We start from the raw sequence: 17,933 nt of genomic DNA on the forward strand, positions 1-17,933 counted from the left end.
AACATTTGACTTCCTGGCATAAACAACACATGACTACTGCTGTTATTAGCATCATTATTAATATTATTATCATGATCTATTTCATTCTTTTCTCCCTTCCTTGCACACAAACTGTAGCATCATGTGTGCACACTTCCTGCTCGCACTCTAAATGTTGTTTTACACTTAAGCAGACACCCGCCGGATCATTAGTCTGATTAGCAACAAATAAACTCACAGCCACAACAACCAATTGACTTGTGCTGCACACACACACACACACACACACACACACACACACACACACACACACACACACACACACACACACACACACACACACACACACACACACACACACACACACACTAGCATCTCTGAAGAGAAAAGTTTGCAAGATTGATGAGAAAAATAATCATTTTCAGGTTGCAAATATTGACAATCCATAAACTTGCATAGGAGGAATGCATTTATCAATATAATATATATATATAATTTGTAATATTGTTTGATTAAGTTACTTTTGTTTTTTATGCATTTTGGGGAATTGATTTATTTTAATATAATAAATAATTACATCTTGCATATTATTGGCATGTAAACAAAGATTTGTTAAAAAAAAAGAGAAAAGAAACCAATTGGGCAGATTTTGCCTCACATTTAGGATGATTGCATTTCATGTTGTGAGAAGACAATATCGTGACAAATTGTACACATTTGTCTAATTCCTTCTCCTGGGATAATAACAGTTCATTATCTGTATGCAGCAACACACACAAAAACACACAAACCATTACACAGCTTTCACATTATATGGAGAAAAAAAAAACACACAAAAAAAATTAAAGTACCAATGATTGTCACACACACGCACACACACGCACACACACACACACACACACACACACACACACACAGGAGGTGTGGCGAAATTATTATTAATTATTTAAAAAAATAATTATATAATGGAACCATTGAAATAAGCTTAGATTATATTAAATTAATCAAATAGTTAAATCAATCATAAATAATTATTAGAATCATTAAATAATTGGATTCACTAAATTAAATATTAGATCATTGAATCAATACTTAAATGAATCAATAAATAATCAAAGTATTCATTAAACAAGTATTTGAATCATAAATTAAATATTAATACTTAAATAATTAAATATTGTTACTTAAATAATTAATATTAATAATATTTAATACTTACTTAAATCATTAAAATAAGTGATTAAATTGTGAAATTAAATTAAATACATCACGCATTAAAATAATCATTATTTGATCATTAAATTAAATGTAAAAATGTAATGTAATCATTACTTGAATCATTAAATGATTAATTATTCAAATCATAATAAATAAATGAAATCGTGAAATGTGCTTCAATTTTTAATTTAATCAAAGAGTTAAAGCATGTTTGAATCATTAAATAATTTGACTCATTAAATTAAATATGACATCATTGAATCAATACTTAATTTGATCAATAAATAATTAAATTAAACAATTTGAATCATTAAATTAAATATCACACCATTAAATCATTAAATAATTAATTAAATTGTGAAAATACATATCACATTAAATTAATCATTATTTGTATCATTAAATATTAAAACCATAATTTAATCATTACTTCAACCATTAAATAATTAAATCAATAATTTCTTAAATCATTACATAAATAAATCATTAAATTGTAATTCATAATTAAATAAATTAATGTTTCCTATGATACAATTTATTTAATAACAATAATTAATGACACATGTAACTCATTATTTAAATGTGTTCAGATTTATTCAACATTTAGATTATTTTGTCTCTTCTTTTGCAGTTTTTCAGCCATGAATATTATTCCTTTAAGACTAGTTGTCCTTCTTCTTGTCTCCGAGACATCTTTCATTGCATGTCACTCATTTAAACGGGTGTACTGTCGCTTTAAGACAAGTCACCTCTTTCACAGCCTTTACTTGCAGCACGCCGTCAAAAATAAAGTTCCAGAAACATGAAGACGCTCACACTGGATGGCCGCACGACACAAAATGATGACTTCTGTTTCAGGCCGCAGGTTTGATGCCTCAGCACATCCAAGGTCATGCCTCAGCATCTCTTAGATGTAATGATGGAATGTTTGCACTCACCTCAGGTATGACGTCACTTCTAGTCCTTCTTCTTGTTGGAAGTGCTGCCTCAAACATGTCCTCATCTTCTTCTTGTTGGAAGTGCTGCCTCAAACATGTCCTCATCTTCTTCTTGTTGGAAGTGCTGCCTCAAACATGTCCTCATCTTCTTCTTGTTGGAAGTGCTGCCTCAAACATGTCCTCATCTTCTTCTTGTTGGAAGTGCTGCCTCAAACATGTCCTCATCTTCTTCTTCTTGTTGGAAGTGCTGCCTCAAACATGTCCTCATCTTCTTCTTGTTGGAAGTGCTGCCTCAAACATGTCCTCATCTTCTTCTTCTTGTTGGAAGTGCTGCCTCAAACATGTCCTCATCTTCTTCTTGTTGGAAGTGCTGCCTCAAACATGTCCTCATCTTCTTCTTGTTGGAAGTGCTGCCTCAAACATGTCCTCATCTTCTTCTTGTTGGAAGTGCTGCCTCAAACATGTCCTCATCTTCTTCTTGTTGGAAGTGCTGCCTCAAACATGTCCTCATCTTCTTCTTGTTGGAAGTGCTGCCTCAAACATGTCCTCATCTTCTTCTTGTTGGAAGTGCTGCCTCAAACATGTCCTCATCTTCTTCTTGTTGGAAGTGCTGCCTCAAACATGTCCTCATCTTCTTCTTGTTGGAAGTGCTGCCTCAAACATGTCCTCATCTTCTTCTTGTTGGAAGTGCTGCCTCAAACATGTCCTCATCTTCTTCTTGTTGGAAGTGCTGCCTCAAACATGTCCTCATCTTCTTCTTGTTGGAAGTGCTGCCTCAAACATGTCCTCATCTTCTTCTTGTTGGAAGTGCTGCCTCAAACATGTCCTCATCTTCTTCTTCTTGTTGGAAGTGCTGCCTCAAACATGTCCTCATCTTCTTCTTGTTGGAAGTGCTGCCTCAAACATGTCCTCATCTTCTTCTTCTTGTTGGAAGTGCTGCCTCAAACATGTCCTCATCTTCTTCTTGTTGGAAGTGCTGCCTCAAACATGTCCTCATCTTCTTCTTGTTGGAAGTGCTGCCTCAAACATGTCCTCATCTTCTTCTTGTTGGAAGTGCTGCCTCAAACATGTCCTCATCTTCTTCTTGTTGGAAGTGCTGCCTCAAACATGTCCTCATCTTCTTCTTGTTGGAAGTGCTGCCTCAAACATGTCCTCATCTTCTTCTTCTTGTTGGAAGTGCTGCCTCAAACATGTCCTCATCTTCTTCTTGTTGGAAGTGCTGCCTCAAACATGTCCTCATCTTCTTCTTCTTGTTGGAAGTGCTGCCTCAAACATGTCCTCATCTTCTTCTTGTTGGAAGTGCTGCCTCAAACATGTCCTCATCTTCTTCTTGTTGGAAGTGCTGCCTCAAACATGTCCTCATCTTCTTCTTGTTGGAAGTGCTGCCTCAAACATGTCCTCATCTTCTTCTTGTTGGAAGTGCTGCCTCAAACATGTCCTCATCTTCTTCTTGTTGGAAGTGCTGCCTCAAACATGTCCTCATCTTCTTCTTGTTGGAAGTGCTGCCTCAAACATGTCCTCATCTTCTTCTTGTTGGAAGTGCTGCCTCAAACATGTCCTCATCTTCTTCTTGTTGGAAGTGCTGCCTCAAACATGTCCTCATCTTCTTCTTGTTGGAAGTGCTGCCTCAAACATGTCCTCATCTTCTTCTTGTTGGAAGTGCTGCCTCAAACATGTCCTCATCTTCTTCTTGTTGGAAGTGCTGCCTTAAAAAAAGTCCTCATCTTCTTCTTGTTGGAAGTGCTGCCTTAAAAAAAGTCCTCATCTTGTCATGCAGGTGGAACAAAAACACTTCTTAAACGCCACCAAATATTTACTTCTCTTTCTCCTCAATAAATCCACATTATTCTTCCCTTCTTTCCTTCTTTTCCAGGGGGATGGAGCTTTTTTTCCCTTGTAAAGCAAACACAAAAGCAAACACATGAACTCCCAGCTAATACCTGTAATCCCCCACACCTGTGCGTGTGTGACCAACACTACACTGCCCCCTGTGGACACATGATGTAATGACATCAACACACACACAATCATCTGCATTTTTTTGTACTCAATCAACAAAGAATTATATATTCAGTGTAAAAAAATGCAATGTATAAAAATTCAGTGTAAAAAAATTCAGTACAAAAAATTGGTGTAAAAAAATTCAGTGTATTAAAATTCAGAGTATAAAAATGTAGCGTCAAAAAAATTCAGTGTAAAAATATTCAACATAAAAAAAATCAGTGCAAAAAATTCAGCGTAAAACAATTCAGTGGTAAATATTTCAGTGCACAAAAATTCAGTGTGTAAAAAATCAGGGTAAAAAAAATGCAATGTAAAAAAAAAGTATTTGTAAAGAAATTCAGTGTATAAATATTTGATGTAAAAAATATCAGTATATAAGAATTTAGTGTATGATTTCTGCGTAAAGAAAATTAGGTGTGAAAAATTTCAGCGTAAAAAATGTTTTGTCTATAAATATTCATAGTAAAAATTTCAGCGTATAAAATTTTGGTGTATAAAAATTCAGCGTAAAAAAAATCAGTGTAAAAAAATAAATGTGAAAAAAATTCAGTGCAAAAAAAAATTCTGTGTGTAAAAATTGACTGTAAATAATTTCAGTGCATAAAAATTCAGTGAAAAAAATGTCAGCGTATAAAAGTGTTGTGTTATAAAAATTCAGGGTGTAAAAATTCAGCATAAAAAAAATTCAGTGTGAAAAAATTCAGCTTGATAAAAATTTAGTGTAAAAAATTTTAGTGAATAAAAAGTCAGTGTGTAAAAATTCAGTGTAAAAAAAATGCAATGTATAAAAATTAAGTGTAAAAAAAGTATTTGTAAATAAATTCAGTGTATAAATATTTAATGTAAAAAAAATCAGTATATAAAAATTTAGTGTATGATTTCAGCGTAAAGAAAATTAGGTGTGAAAAATTTCAGCGTAAAAAATTCTGTGTATAAAAATTTTGTGTATAAAAATTCAGCGTAAAAAAAATCAGTGTGAAAAAACGAATGTGAAAAAAATTCAGTGCAAAAAAAATTCTGTGTAGAAATTGAGTGTAAAAAATTTCAGTGCATAAAAATTCAGTGAAAACAATTTCGGCGTATAAAAGTGTTGTGTATAAAGATTTAGGGTATAAAAATTCAGCATAAAAAAAATTCTGTGTAAAAAAATTCAGTGTAAAAAAATTCAGCTTGAAAAAAATTCAGTGTAAAAAATTTCAGTGCATAAAAATGATGTCAACGGCAACATTTGATGATCATTTGAAAAATTAAAAATCCTGCGGTATAGGCATCTTTGGCAGGAGGTGTCTTCTGCCAAGGCATTTACTCTCCTGAAGGAATAAATAAAGTAGTATCTAATCTAAATTTATTGATGTCTTGGACAATTTTTCAATCGGTGGAGAATTGTTGAAGTAATAACATGTTGAAATGACAAATGGTAATACGGAATTAAAGGAAAACAGACAATTTTTCCACTTCTTATGCAGAAAAAAGCTTTGACGGTGGAACAGTTAAAACACGTTGAAAAATGTGGAAGGTGTAGTCGCCAGAAAAAGGGTGGAAATAGGGCTTCGGAAAAGCAGGAATTCTGGAAAAACCTCAACTTTTTTTGACAAGGAAAAGGGGAAGTTTGAATTTCCAGAATGGTGCAATGAGTCGAAGGTGGAATGGTTTGAATAGGTTAAAACTTCGAAATGTTGTATTGTTGTATCTTTTTTTGTCGTTATTGAGATTTCAGTTCATAATCAGCATTGCTCCAATGCTGATTATGAACTGAAATCTCGGAATTATTTTAGCATTGTTGAAATCAAGCACACGACTCCTGAAGTTGGAACAGTTGGAATCAGATGGAATAAGTGGAACTTTGAAGGATGTCCCATTGATTTCATTAGGAATTTCCCCAAAACTTAGTCCATGAGTACTGTGCCTATTAGCAACAATAGCAATGACCTGCTAGTCCTTATAGTTGTTCAACCAACCCTTTTAAGTTACGGTTTGGTAGTTAACATGGACTACGATTGAAACCGTGATTCAGGATGGTGTGTGGAAAAGTTAAATTCCTGTGTCAAATGTCCAGACCACAAACAACAAGATTAAATAAGTAATACTGAATTTGTCATTTGACTGGGGGCTCTGTTTGATTGATTTGTCAAAAAGTCTTTGACAGTAAAGAAGACTGCCTATGTCCAGTGTAGATTAAAGTCTTGACATTACCTGACCTGTGTGATTGTTAGTGATGGGTTGATGAGGCGTTGCACAGCCTTTTGACACATTTATAAACTGTATTGATCCTGTGTCACTAAATACTGACATCTGCTGGACATTAAAATTCCCTACAGGAAATCTATGGACCAACTCAACTGACACTGATTTTATGACCTAGTATATCCAATAATATAAACCAAGTCATTGAATTTCATTTAGGATTATTTCATATCTTCATTTAAATAATACTAAATTTTTTTAAATACTTTTTAGATACAGTCAATAAATAATGTGAACATGTATCATAACATGGAAATCTAAGAGAACGTGTTGTGAATGAGGATAGTTGTGGACTGGGAATTTTTTTTTACACATGTGCTCTGAATACGCACTATTGATTGATTGATTGAAACTTTTATTAGTAGATTGCACAGTTCAGTACATATTCTGTACAATTGACCACTAAATGGTAACACCCCAATAAGTTTTTCAATTTAAGTCGGGGTCGGATTCCACATTAATCAATTCATGGTAAAAACGTAATGAGTGATCCATCGAGCTGGATTTGAACCAGTGCCCTAAAGAATTCAGCATAAGCTAATACAGCTTTCCACTTTATCAACTGAGCTATCGAAAGGATTAGCTGTTACTGCACACGCAGATGTCGATGCATCAGTGTTGTCGGGTCTCCCACTAATTATCATTCAGAACAATCAGGAATTGAGATATTGCACAGGCAGCCCATGCATACTGTGCCCTCTGGGCAACAGTAGCAATGAAATGCCCAGTCACCTTGTAATCTGGCCGCATAGTCGTTATACCTGCTCAACCAACCTTTTTAAGTTACGGTTGGGTAGTTAACATGGGCGTCTATTGCATCGAACCTTGATAGCAGTTCAGCAAACCATTTTAAGTTACAGTTTTAACAAGTACCAATTGTTGAAACCGTGAGTCAGGATGGTGTGTGGAAAAGCTAAATGCCCGTGTCAGTCTCCTTGATAATAAAATTGTGAAAGCAAACTTTTTGACGAATGCTCTATTAAAATGTGACATTTGATATTGGTTTTACCACCGACCGGTGATTTTAATATGCTGCCCAGACAGTGAAGTAGACCGTCAATGTTCTATTGATAGCAAAACCCTTGGACTCTGAAAGTTGTAACATGTTGAAAACTGTGAAAAGAGTAGTCGCTGCAAAGAAGGCTTTGTAGAAGCAAGAATTTTGGAAAATCCTGGACTTTCCAAAATGTTGTAATAGGTTAAAAAATGTGGAAACATTGTATTGTTGTATCTTTATTTGTAGTTATTTTCCTTTTTTATTAAACATTTAAAAGTAAATGAGGCCATTCCTGAAGGAATTGTGTACGAACGCTCCAATGCTGGGAGACTGACAAAGGCATTTTGCTGTTACACACACCATTCTGACCCACGGTTTCAACACTTGGTACTTCTTAAAACCGTAACTTAAAAGGGTTGGCTAGACAGCTACCAAGGTACGAGGCAATTGACGCCCATGTTAACTACCCAACCGTAACTTAAAAAGGTTGTTTGAACAGCTATAAGGACTACGCAGCCAGTCTGCGGCCGGGCAGACCTTCGCTGCTGTTGCCCGGAGGGCACAGCATGCATGGGCTGCCCGGCGGCCGGGCAGACCTTCGCTGCTGTTGCCCGGAGGGCACAGCATGCATGGGCTGCCCGGCGGCCGGGCAGACCTTCGCTGCTGTTGCCCGGGCTCCTTGTGTTTTCTTTCTACTTACTAAATATATCATTTCTGTTCCAAATAGAATCACTGATGTCAACGGCGACATTTGATGATTATTTGAAAAATTAAAAATCCTGCGGTATAGGCATCTTTGGCAGGAGGTGTCTTCTGCCAAGGCATTTACTCTCCTGAAGGAATAAATAAAGTAGTATCTAATCTAAATTTATTGATGTCTTGGACAATTTTTCAATCGGTGGAGAATTATTGAAGTAATAACATGTTGAAATGACAAGTTGTAATACGGAATTTTGGGAAAACAGAGAATTTTTCCACTTCTTATGCAGAAGAAAGCTTCGACGGTGGAACAGTTAAAACGCGTTGAAAAATGTGGAAGGAGTAGTCGCCAGAAAAAGCTATAGCACAAGTATTGTGCGGCTGAATCAAGTTCGTTTTTGGGAATTTTTGCGTAAGGCCCCCCCCTTACGACATTCTCGAGAATTTCTTTTTTCCAAAATTATGCATTTTCTGCCCTTTTTGGGTTTTATCGGCACTTCTGAAGAGGTTTTGAGACATTTCCTACAACTATAGCACAAGTATTGTGCGACGGAAGAAAGTTCGTTTTTGTGAATTTTTGCGTAAGGCCCCCCCCCCCCCCTTACGACATTTTCGAGAAAAAAAGTTTTCCAAAAATATGCATTTTCTGCCCTTCTTGGATTTTGTCGGCACTTCTGAAGAGGTTTTGAGACATTTCCTACAACTATAGCACAAGTATTGTGCGGCTGAAGAAAGTTCGAAGGTGGAATGGTTTGATTAGGTTAAAACTTCGAAATGTTGTATTGTTGTTTCTTTTTTTGTCGTTATTTTATTTTTTATCAAACATTAAAAACTAGATGAGGCAATTCCTGAAGGAATTGCGTGTGATTGCTCCAATGCTGATGATGAACTGGAATCCCGGAATTATTTTAGCATTGTTGAAATCAAGCAGACAATTCCTGAAGAGTCTGAAAATTTTGAAGTTGGAACAGTTGGAATCAGATGGAATAAGTGGAACTTTGAAGGATGTCCCATTGATTTCAATAGGAATTTCCCCAAAACTTAGTCCATGAGTACTGTGCCTATTAGCAACATTAGCTAATGACCTGCTAGTCCTTATAGTTGTTCAACCAACCCTTTTAAGTTACGGTTTGGTAGTTAACATGGACTACGATTGAAACCGTGATTCAGGATGGTGTGTGGAAAAGTTAAATTCCTGTGTCAAATGTCCAGACCACAAACAACAAGATTAAATAAATGTCTGTTGAAAAGTAATACTGAATTTGTCATTTGACTGGGGGCTGTGTTTGATTGATTTGTCAAAAAGTCTTTGACAGTAAAGAAGACTGCCTATGTCCAGTGTAGATTAAAGTCTTGACATTACCTGACCTGTGTGATTGTTAGTGATGGGTTGATGAGGCGTTGCACAGCCTTTTGACACATTTATAAACTGTATTGATCCTGTGTCACTAAATACTGACATCTGCTGGACATTAAAATTCCCTACAGGAAAGGGCAGGGCAGGGCAGCTGTTGCCCGGTCTCCTTCTTTATTCGCTCTACTTACTAAATATATAATTTCTGGTCCGAATAGCATCACTGATGTCAACGGCGACATTTGATGATTATTTGAAAAATAAGAAATCCTGCGGTATAGGCATCTTTGGCAGTCTGCTCTTTGTAGTTTTACATTTAATCAGGAGGTGTCTTCTGCCAAGGCATTTACTCTCCTGAAGGAATAAATAAAGTAGTATCTAATCTAAATTTATTGATGTCTTGGACAATTTCTCAATCGGTGGAGAATTGTTGAAGTAATAACATGTTGAAATGACAAATGGTAATACGGAATTTCGGGAAAACAGAGCATTTTTCCACTTCTTATGCAGAAGAAAGCTTCGACGGTGGTGTTTTTCGGTCAGACGCTGGCAGCGGTGGCGCAGCCGCTCATCATCTTCACGCCCACCAAGATGGCGGCGTTGTGGTTCCCCGATCACCAGCGAGCCACGGCCAACATGATGGCCTCCATGGGTGAGTGAGAAATGTGGAAGTGTTTCCCCCACAGGACTGCAATCTACACTATATTGCCAAAAGTATTTGGCCAGCCATCCAAATGATGAGAATCAGGTGTCCTAATCAATTGGCCCGGCCGCAGGTGTATAGAATCAAGCACTTAGGCATGGAGACTGTTTTTACAAGCATTTGTGAAAGAATGGGCCGCTCTCAGTGATTTCCAGCGTGGAACTGTCATTGGACGCCACCTTTGCAACAAATCCAGTGGCGAAATTTCCTCGCTCCTAAATATTCCAAAGTCAACTGTCGGCTTTATTATAAGAAAATGGAAGAGTTTGGGAACAACATCAACTCAGCCACCAATTAGTAGACCATGTAAACTGACAGAGAGGGGTCAGCGGAGAAATGACGGTGTGGTGTTGGTTTTCAGGAGTTGGGCTTGGCCCCTTAGTTCCAGTGAAAGGAACTTTGAATACTCCAGGATACCAAAACCTTTTGGACAATTCCACGCTCCTAACATGATTGTGCACCACTGCACAAAGCAAGGGCCATAAAGGCATGGATGACAGAGTCTGATGCAGCTGAACTTGACTGGCCTGCACAGAGTCCTGACCTGAACCCAATAGAACACCTTTGGGATGAATTAGAATGGAGACTGAGAGCCAGGCCTTCTCCACCAACATCAGTGTGTGACCTCCCCAATGCGCTTTTGGAAGAATGGTGGAAAATTCCTATAAAGACACTCGGCAACCTTGTGGACAGCCTTCCCAGAAAAGTTGAAGCTGTAATAGCTGCAAAAGGTGGACCCACATCATATTGAACGCTATGGGTTAGGAATGATATGGCCCTTCAAGTTCATATGTGAGTCAAGGCAGGTGGCCAGATACTTTTGGCAATATAGTGTATTTGTTGGCGGCGGTGGTTTGCCTTGGAATAATCCACTATTTTGCATAAATGGCTGTAAAAAAACATGAAATGCAAAACATTCATGTTTAGAATGAGTGTTGTCACAGTTCCACAATTAACGAATGTACTTTTAAATTCACTATAAATTTACAAGAATATTGGTCAATATTATTACATATGTAAATATATATTGTAAAACATTAATTCATGATTGAATTCACTACTTCTATTGAAAACTGCTTCAAACTGTCAAGTATTTAAAGAGGTCCTATTATTTGAGAACCACTGGACCAGGATGGCGCAAGCGGGGATCGAACCTGGAACCCTCAAGTTGCTGGCACGGCCGCTCTACCAACCAAGCTGTACCGCCCTTTAAAATGGTAATACTAACTGTGGGGTGTTTTACCGCGGTTATCATTAATACCATTCATGGTTCCATCCCTAGAGTGATTTTAGATGTGGGAGGGGCCCACAGATGCATTCATGGTCTACAAAAGTCTTTCCAATGGATGAGTCACTTTTTGGAAAAAGAGGTCTGATTACGCAATATAGCAAGAAAGTGGTTACGTTGGCAACACTGATCCCTTCCTGCTACATGGTCTTATGCTCTGGCAGACCAAGTGAGTTACAAGGTGTCTATGAGCAATTTTATGGGAGACACTTGACATGGAGCTGATCATCTTTAGCCCGCTGTTCCTCCACAGCCAACCCGCTGGGCATCCTCATCGCCAACATGGCGTCTCCAAAGATCGCTCGCACGGCACAACTCCCACTTTTGGTGAGTTATATAGAATTACTGAATAGCTGATTAAAGGATCTCAAGGTAAAAATAAATGTTCACCTGTCATCCTTCAGATGTTGGTCTATGCCGTTGTTGCCTGCGTCAGCTGTTTCCTCGTCACCATGGGCATGCGGTGCAGTGCCCCCCCCCCCCGACGCCGCCATCGGCCAGCGCAGAACATTCCACCTCGGAACCCTTCAGACATGGCTTCAAACTGGTAGGAAACATCCTGCACTGCAAAAAGTCAGTGTTCAAAAACGAGAAAAAAACAAACTAAAATTAGGGGTATTTAGCAATATTATCTGCCAATAAAAGAAGAAGGTTTATCTTGTCAAGACTTTCCAAAACAGGTCAAATTAGCAAACCTCTATGGACCAAAAAATACCTTAAAATAAGTATATTCTCACTAATAACAAGTGCACTTTTCTTGGTAGGAAAAAAGAGACCTTTTTCCTCAATATGTTGAAGAGTATTCTTACATGAAGTAAACGCTAAGGCCATTATCTTGACGTAACGATATGCGTTCGGCATCATGATTTTTTTTTTCATGCTTGAAGTAAGACATTTTTTACTTTAAAAAAGCAGTTTTCTACTTGTGCTGATGACACAGATTTGCAACAGTTGATATTCTAGTTTCAAGCATGTTTTACTCAATATAGGTCATAAGAGTGTGGTACGCCAGCTGCACCGAAGCAGACAAACAGGCGATTCAGAGGGTCATAAAGTCTCCACAAAAAATCATCGGCTGCCCCCTGCCCTCCTTGAAGGATTGACATAACTCCCGGTACCTCAACAAAGCAAAAAGCATCACCAAGGACAGCACACACCCCGGCTTCCACCTGTTCCACCTGCTACCATCGGGCAGGCGCTTCAGGTGCATCAGAGCCAGAACAAACAGACTCAGAGACAGCTTCTTTCCCAGAGCTGTCACCATGTTGAACTCTAACTTAATAATAATAATAATAATAATAATAATAATAATAATAATAATTCACCCCTATACAATATCCTACCCTAATACCCTACTGTGCAATACTACCCATCCATCCATTTTCTACCGCTTATTCCCTTCAAGTGCAATACGTCCGACACTGATTATTATTTATTACTTTGGTACTCTTGTCTTGTTCTGTATATTGTACAGTATTTTGTATTTCTATAGTGTTTTGTATATTGTACAGGATTGCTTCTTATTTTTATTGGATTGTAGTCTGTTTATTTCAATTGATAGTTTTTCCTTTATTACCTCTCGTGCCCATATTTGTTTCCACTACCGCACCTTAAGTTGGAGTCCTTAATCTCGTTCTATGCAAATATAATGACAATAAAGTCCATTCTATTGTATTTTATTCTATTCTATAACATCTCAGCAACAAGCTGTAATATCTTACTGAGATCATTTAGGAGCAAAACCCTTAAAACAAGTGAAACACTAACATCAAATCTGCTTAGTGAGAAGAATGATCTTATCAGACAGAAAAGAAGCAAATATCACCCTTATTTGAAACATTTCATCTTACTTTTTTTTTGTGCAAATATATTTGATTTGATTTTACAGTTAAAATGACAAACAGTCACATCCACTCATACACACACACATACACACTTGAGGAGAGAGGTGCACATGAACTTTAACAACTCAAGGTTTACAGTACAGACATTATTAGAAAATATACCCAAATATTGTATATATATACACATACACACACACATATATATATACATATATCCATCCATCCTGCTGCGGCTCACGATCAGCAGGCTATCCAGATCACAGCAAAATGGATGAACATACCTCGGCATCAAGGATCCTCAGCAAGTGTTCACAAGATCACCTCCCGAGGGCCTGTCCACCGTACACACTTAGAGGGGAAAAAAAGGAAAAGTTACAGGGCTTGATCAATACAAAAAAAACTGAACAAAAAAGCAAGTAAACCATGACAAAACCATATCAGAAGTGACACAAGAAAAACAAGTGTAGTGTTGAATCAGTACAAAAGATAATAACAATAAAGATAAAAAAGGAATACAACTACAATAAGATGGCAGTTTAGTTTTTCTTGAAATGTCTATAAGTTATGCTTCAATATATGTCAGTAAAGGTTTCCAGGTTAATTCCCATTTGTTCATATTTGTAGAGTTTATAAATCTTATTTTTTCAAGAGTCATTACATTCACAAGTTCATTTAAGCAGTTCCTGAAGTTGGGTGCAGATAGACTATTCCAGTCTCTGAGAATGAGTCTTTTGGCCAAAAGCGTCCCAAGCAGCAACACACTTCTAATATGTTTTGGAAGCTTTTGTGTTTCTGAAGACCACCCAAATAAGATCATATCCCTATCAGGGACAATTTGTCTCTGATATACCCCCGAGTAAAAAAAGAAAATGCTGGACCAAAATGATTGAATAATTGGACATCCCCAAAAGGAGTGAGACAATGATCCTTCAGCAGATTTACATTTATCACAAAGTGGAGATGTATCAGGATAAAATGTGTGTAATCAAACTTTCGAATAGTAAAAAGGATGAATCACTTTCAACTGTATGAGCCTATGTCTGCTGTTAATTGAGCACTTGTGAATTTGAGAGAGTGTCTGTTCCCATTGCTGATTGGGTATTGTTGTTCTTAGTTCCTGTTCCCATGCTCTTTGAACACTGTCTGCTGATGTCATGGACATAATGAAGCAGCTGACACATTTAGCCATAGACTTTTTACTTGTGGGTGGTAAATGTAATACTTCTAAAAGAGGATGTTTTTCATTTACCAGCTGAGACTTTGAAATGTTTTCTTTGATAAATGTTTTTACCTGCAAATAGCAAAACCAATTGAATTGGGACAAATTAAATTTGATTCGCAATTGCTCAAATGACACAAGACTGTCCTCGACATAAATGTCTTTGATGCATTTAATTCCATTTGAGTACCAGTCAAAAAATGTTGTATCTGTTATAAATGCATGATTGTGATATATTGGTGAATACATAGTCACATTGGAAATATTCAATTGTTTTTTAATTTGAGAAAGAATTTTGATAGAATTTCGTACTACAACACTATGACGTATTGATTTAATTGAAGAGACTGGTTTAGTCAAAAGTAGCGATAGCAATGACGTATAAGGTTTCACTAATGACTGCAGTTCCAATTTCAGCCATAAGGGAGCAGAATGAAGAGATTCATTATTTGGGGACCCCATCTTCCAATAGGTCAATGCGTTCAGATTTGATGCCCAATAATCATTTTTGAACATTGGAAGATCCAGTCCCCCTTCCTCTGTAGATCTAAATAAGTGCTTTTTGGATATTCTGCGTTTTTTACATCCCCACACAAAATCTAGAACTAAAGATTCAAGTTTTTGGAAAAAATCTACAGGAATTACAATTGGTCAATTTTGAAAAAGATAAATACATTTTGGCAAGGTGATCATTTTGATAGCATTCACCTTGCCTAACATAGAGAGAGGTAGGGTCTTCCAATACTCAATACACACTTTCAGTCTCTCAAAGGCTTCAATAAAGTTCAACTTTAGTAATGATTCATCATTTGGAGATATTTTTAAGCCAAGATAGGATATGTAATTTTCTGCGACTTTAACTGGATTTTGACTGATCTCAACATGATCTCCTAGGAACATAAGCTCACTTTTGGACCAGTTTATTTTATAACCAGATATTCTAGCAAAAGAGTCTACATATTCTAAAAGAAGTGGTAGTGCAACTTCTGGCTCAGTAAGTGTAACAAGTACATCATCTGCATAAAGTGAGATGAGCCCACTGAAAATCCTTTAATATTAGACTTCATTCTTAAACCAATAGCCAGTGGTTCGAGGGCCAAATTGAAGAGTAAGGGCGAAAGGCAGTCACTCTGTCTCACTCCGCGGTGTAATTCAAAACTATCCCATATTACATTATTAGTTATGACATATGATTTTGGTGCAGAATAAATGATTTGAACCCATTTTATGAAATGTTCTCCCAATCCAAATAATTTGGGAACATGAAAAAGATAAGCCCACTCAATTGAATCAAAAGCTTTATGAGCATCCAGAGTCAGGACGGCAGCCTTTTTGTTTCCTGTGCAGTCAGAGTACAATACGTTCAGTAATCTCCGTACATTGCCAAAAGAAGGTCTGTCCGGGATGAAACCCACCTGATCTGGATGAATCATTTCTGTTATGTGGTTGCGAGTACCTTAGTTAGAATCTTATGGTCTAAATTGAGCAGGGAGATAGGTCTAGAATTGGCTGGATCAAGTGGATTTTTTCCCTTTTTTGGTATTATACATATATGGGCTTCATACAAAGAACTTGGAAGTTTGTTGTTCACAAAAGAATCATTTAACATTCTAAGTATTATAGGGGATAGTATTTCACTGAAAGCTTGATAAAACTCCGCACCAAATCCATCTGGACCAGGGCTTTTATTCAAGGAGAAATATTTCAGTGCTTTTTGCAGTTCTTCAGTTGAAATAGTGTTGTCTAAAGAATTCTGATGATTTGGACTCAGTTGAGGTAAGTTTAATGTGGTAAAAAAATCATTGAAATCATTAACCGATATAGCTGAATTAGATTGATATCATTCTGAATAAAAGTCTTTGAAGACATTATTGATATCCTTTAGATCTGTACATGTTTCACCTGTTTTTGAGCATATTTTGTGAATAGCAGCTTTGGCTTGATCTCCTTTGAGCTGTCTAGATAGAAGTTTTTGTGGTTTATCGGATATTTCAAAATGTTTTGGTTTATTTTTCAGCAGGAGTTTAGATACTTCCCCATGAAGAAGAAGAGAGTTGTATTCATTTTTCAGTTCCAGCATCTTATTGTAATCAGACTGCAAAAGAGAATTTATATGAATTTTTTCCATTTCTTTTTCTAATTCTCTCTGCCTTTTTCTTGTTTTGAGATTTCAAATGAAATGATATATCCTCTCACAGTAGCTTTAAGAGCTTCCCACAATGTGGAGTCTGAGACCTCTCCGTTATCATTCACCTCAATAAAATCTTGGATAATCTTGTTTATATACTCTTTAAAATCTTCAGATAATAATAGTTGTGGATTAAATCTCCATTTTTGTTTGATTTTAAGGAGATCAATTTGAATCTGCAAACTCCCAGGACTGTGATCTGAGATGATTCTACTATGGTACTCAGGATTACTGACATTGGAGAGGGCAGAGGCTTCCACTAAAAAGTCATCAATTCTCGTGTAGGAATTGTGTACAGCGGAGTAAAATGAATACTCCCTTTTATTAGGGTGTTTTACTCTCCATATGTCTATGATATTTCTTGATCTCATAAGATTATTAATAGTTTTAGTTGAGTTAGCAATGACATGAGATTTAGTTGACAATCTATCTAAAGTGGGGTCCAAAAGGCCACCACCAATGTAGATATGAGAGGAGCTATCATCAGGAAGTAGACCAAAGACTCCATGATAAAAGTTTGAGTCATCAGTGTTTGGTCCATAGATATTCCAAAAAGTTACTGGCTAGGATGTAATATGACCATTCAATAAAATAAATCTTCCATTAGGGTCAATTATTTTTGATGTAAGTATGAAAGGCACATTTTTATGAAATAAAAGAGCTCCACCTCTAGCTTGTGAAGTAAAGGGTGCGTGATAAACCTGAGATATGCAGCTTGTTTGAAGTTTGTGTTGGTTGTCTTTACAGAGATGTGTTTCTTGTAAGAATACAACATCTGCTTTTAATGAATTTAAATGGGAAAAAACCTTCCCTGTCAAGCTATATTTCTAACAAAGACAAATCATTATTTCTTCTAGATTTTCCAGAACAACATTTTTAAAAAAGAAATTCAAGACTTTGAAATAAGATTTAAATTGGATTCTACAGATTTTCTAGATTTGCCAGAATAATTTTTGGGGAACTTCAATCATAATAAGTTTGAAGAAATATTTCACAAATATTTTTCCTTGTAAAAAACAGAAGCTAAAATGGAGAATTAAATTAAAATGTATTTATTATTATTTACAATAAAAAATAATACATTATTTTGAACATTGATTTCAATTTTCAGGAAAGAATTTAAAAGGTATATGTGTTTAAAAATCCTAAAATCATTTTTAAGGTTGTATTTTTTCTCTAAAATCGTCTTTCAGAAAGTTATAAGAAGCAAAGTAAAAAAAATAAATGAATTTATTTAAAAGCAAAGTAAAAAAAATAA

General features: G+C 36.3%; 1 long non-coding RNA gene across 1 annotated transcript in view; it reads right to left on the minus strand.

The window, feature by feature from the left end:
* Positions 1-3,737: 3,737 nt before the first annotated feature.
* Positions 3,738-17,933, minus strand: part of LOC133547618 (uncharacterized) — a 15,887-nt gene continuing 1,691 nt past the window's right edge. The window contains exons 2-4 of the long non-coding RNA XR_009805517.1: positions 13,550-13,616; positions 11,815-11,988; positions 3,738-4,028 (exon numbers count right to left, since the gene is read on the minus strand). This is a non-coding gene — a long non-coding RNA (uncharacterized LOC133547618). The remainder of the gene's footprint in view (positions 4,029-11,814; positions 11,989-13,549; positions 13,617-17,933) is intronic.

The sequence above is a fragment of the Nerophis ophidion genome, unplaced genomic scaffold (assembly GCF_033978795.1).
Source record: "Nerophis ophidion isolate RoL-2023_Sa unplaced genomic scaffold, RoL_Noph_v1.0 HiC_scaffold_137, whole genome shotgun sequence".
NCBI classification, from domain to species: Eukaryota; Metazoa; Chordata; class Actinopteri; order Syngnathiformes; family Syngnathidae; genus Nerophis; species Nerophis ophidion.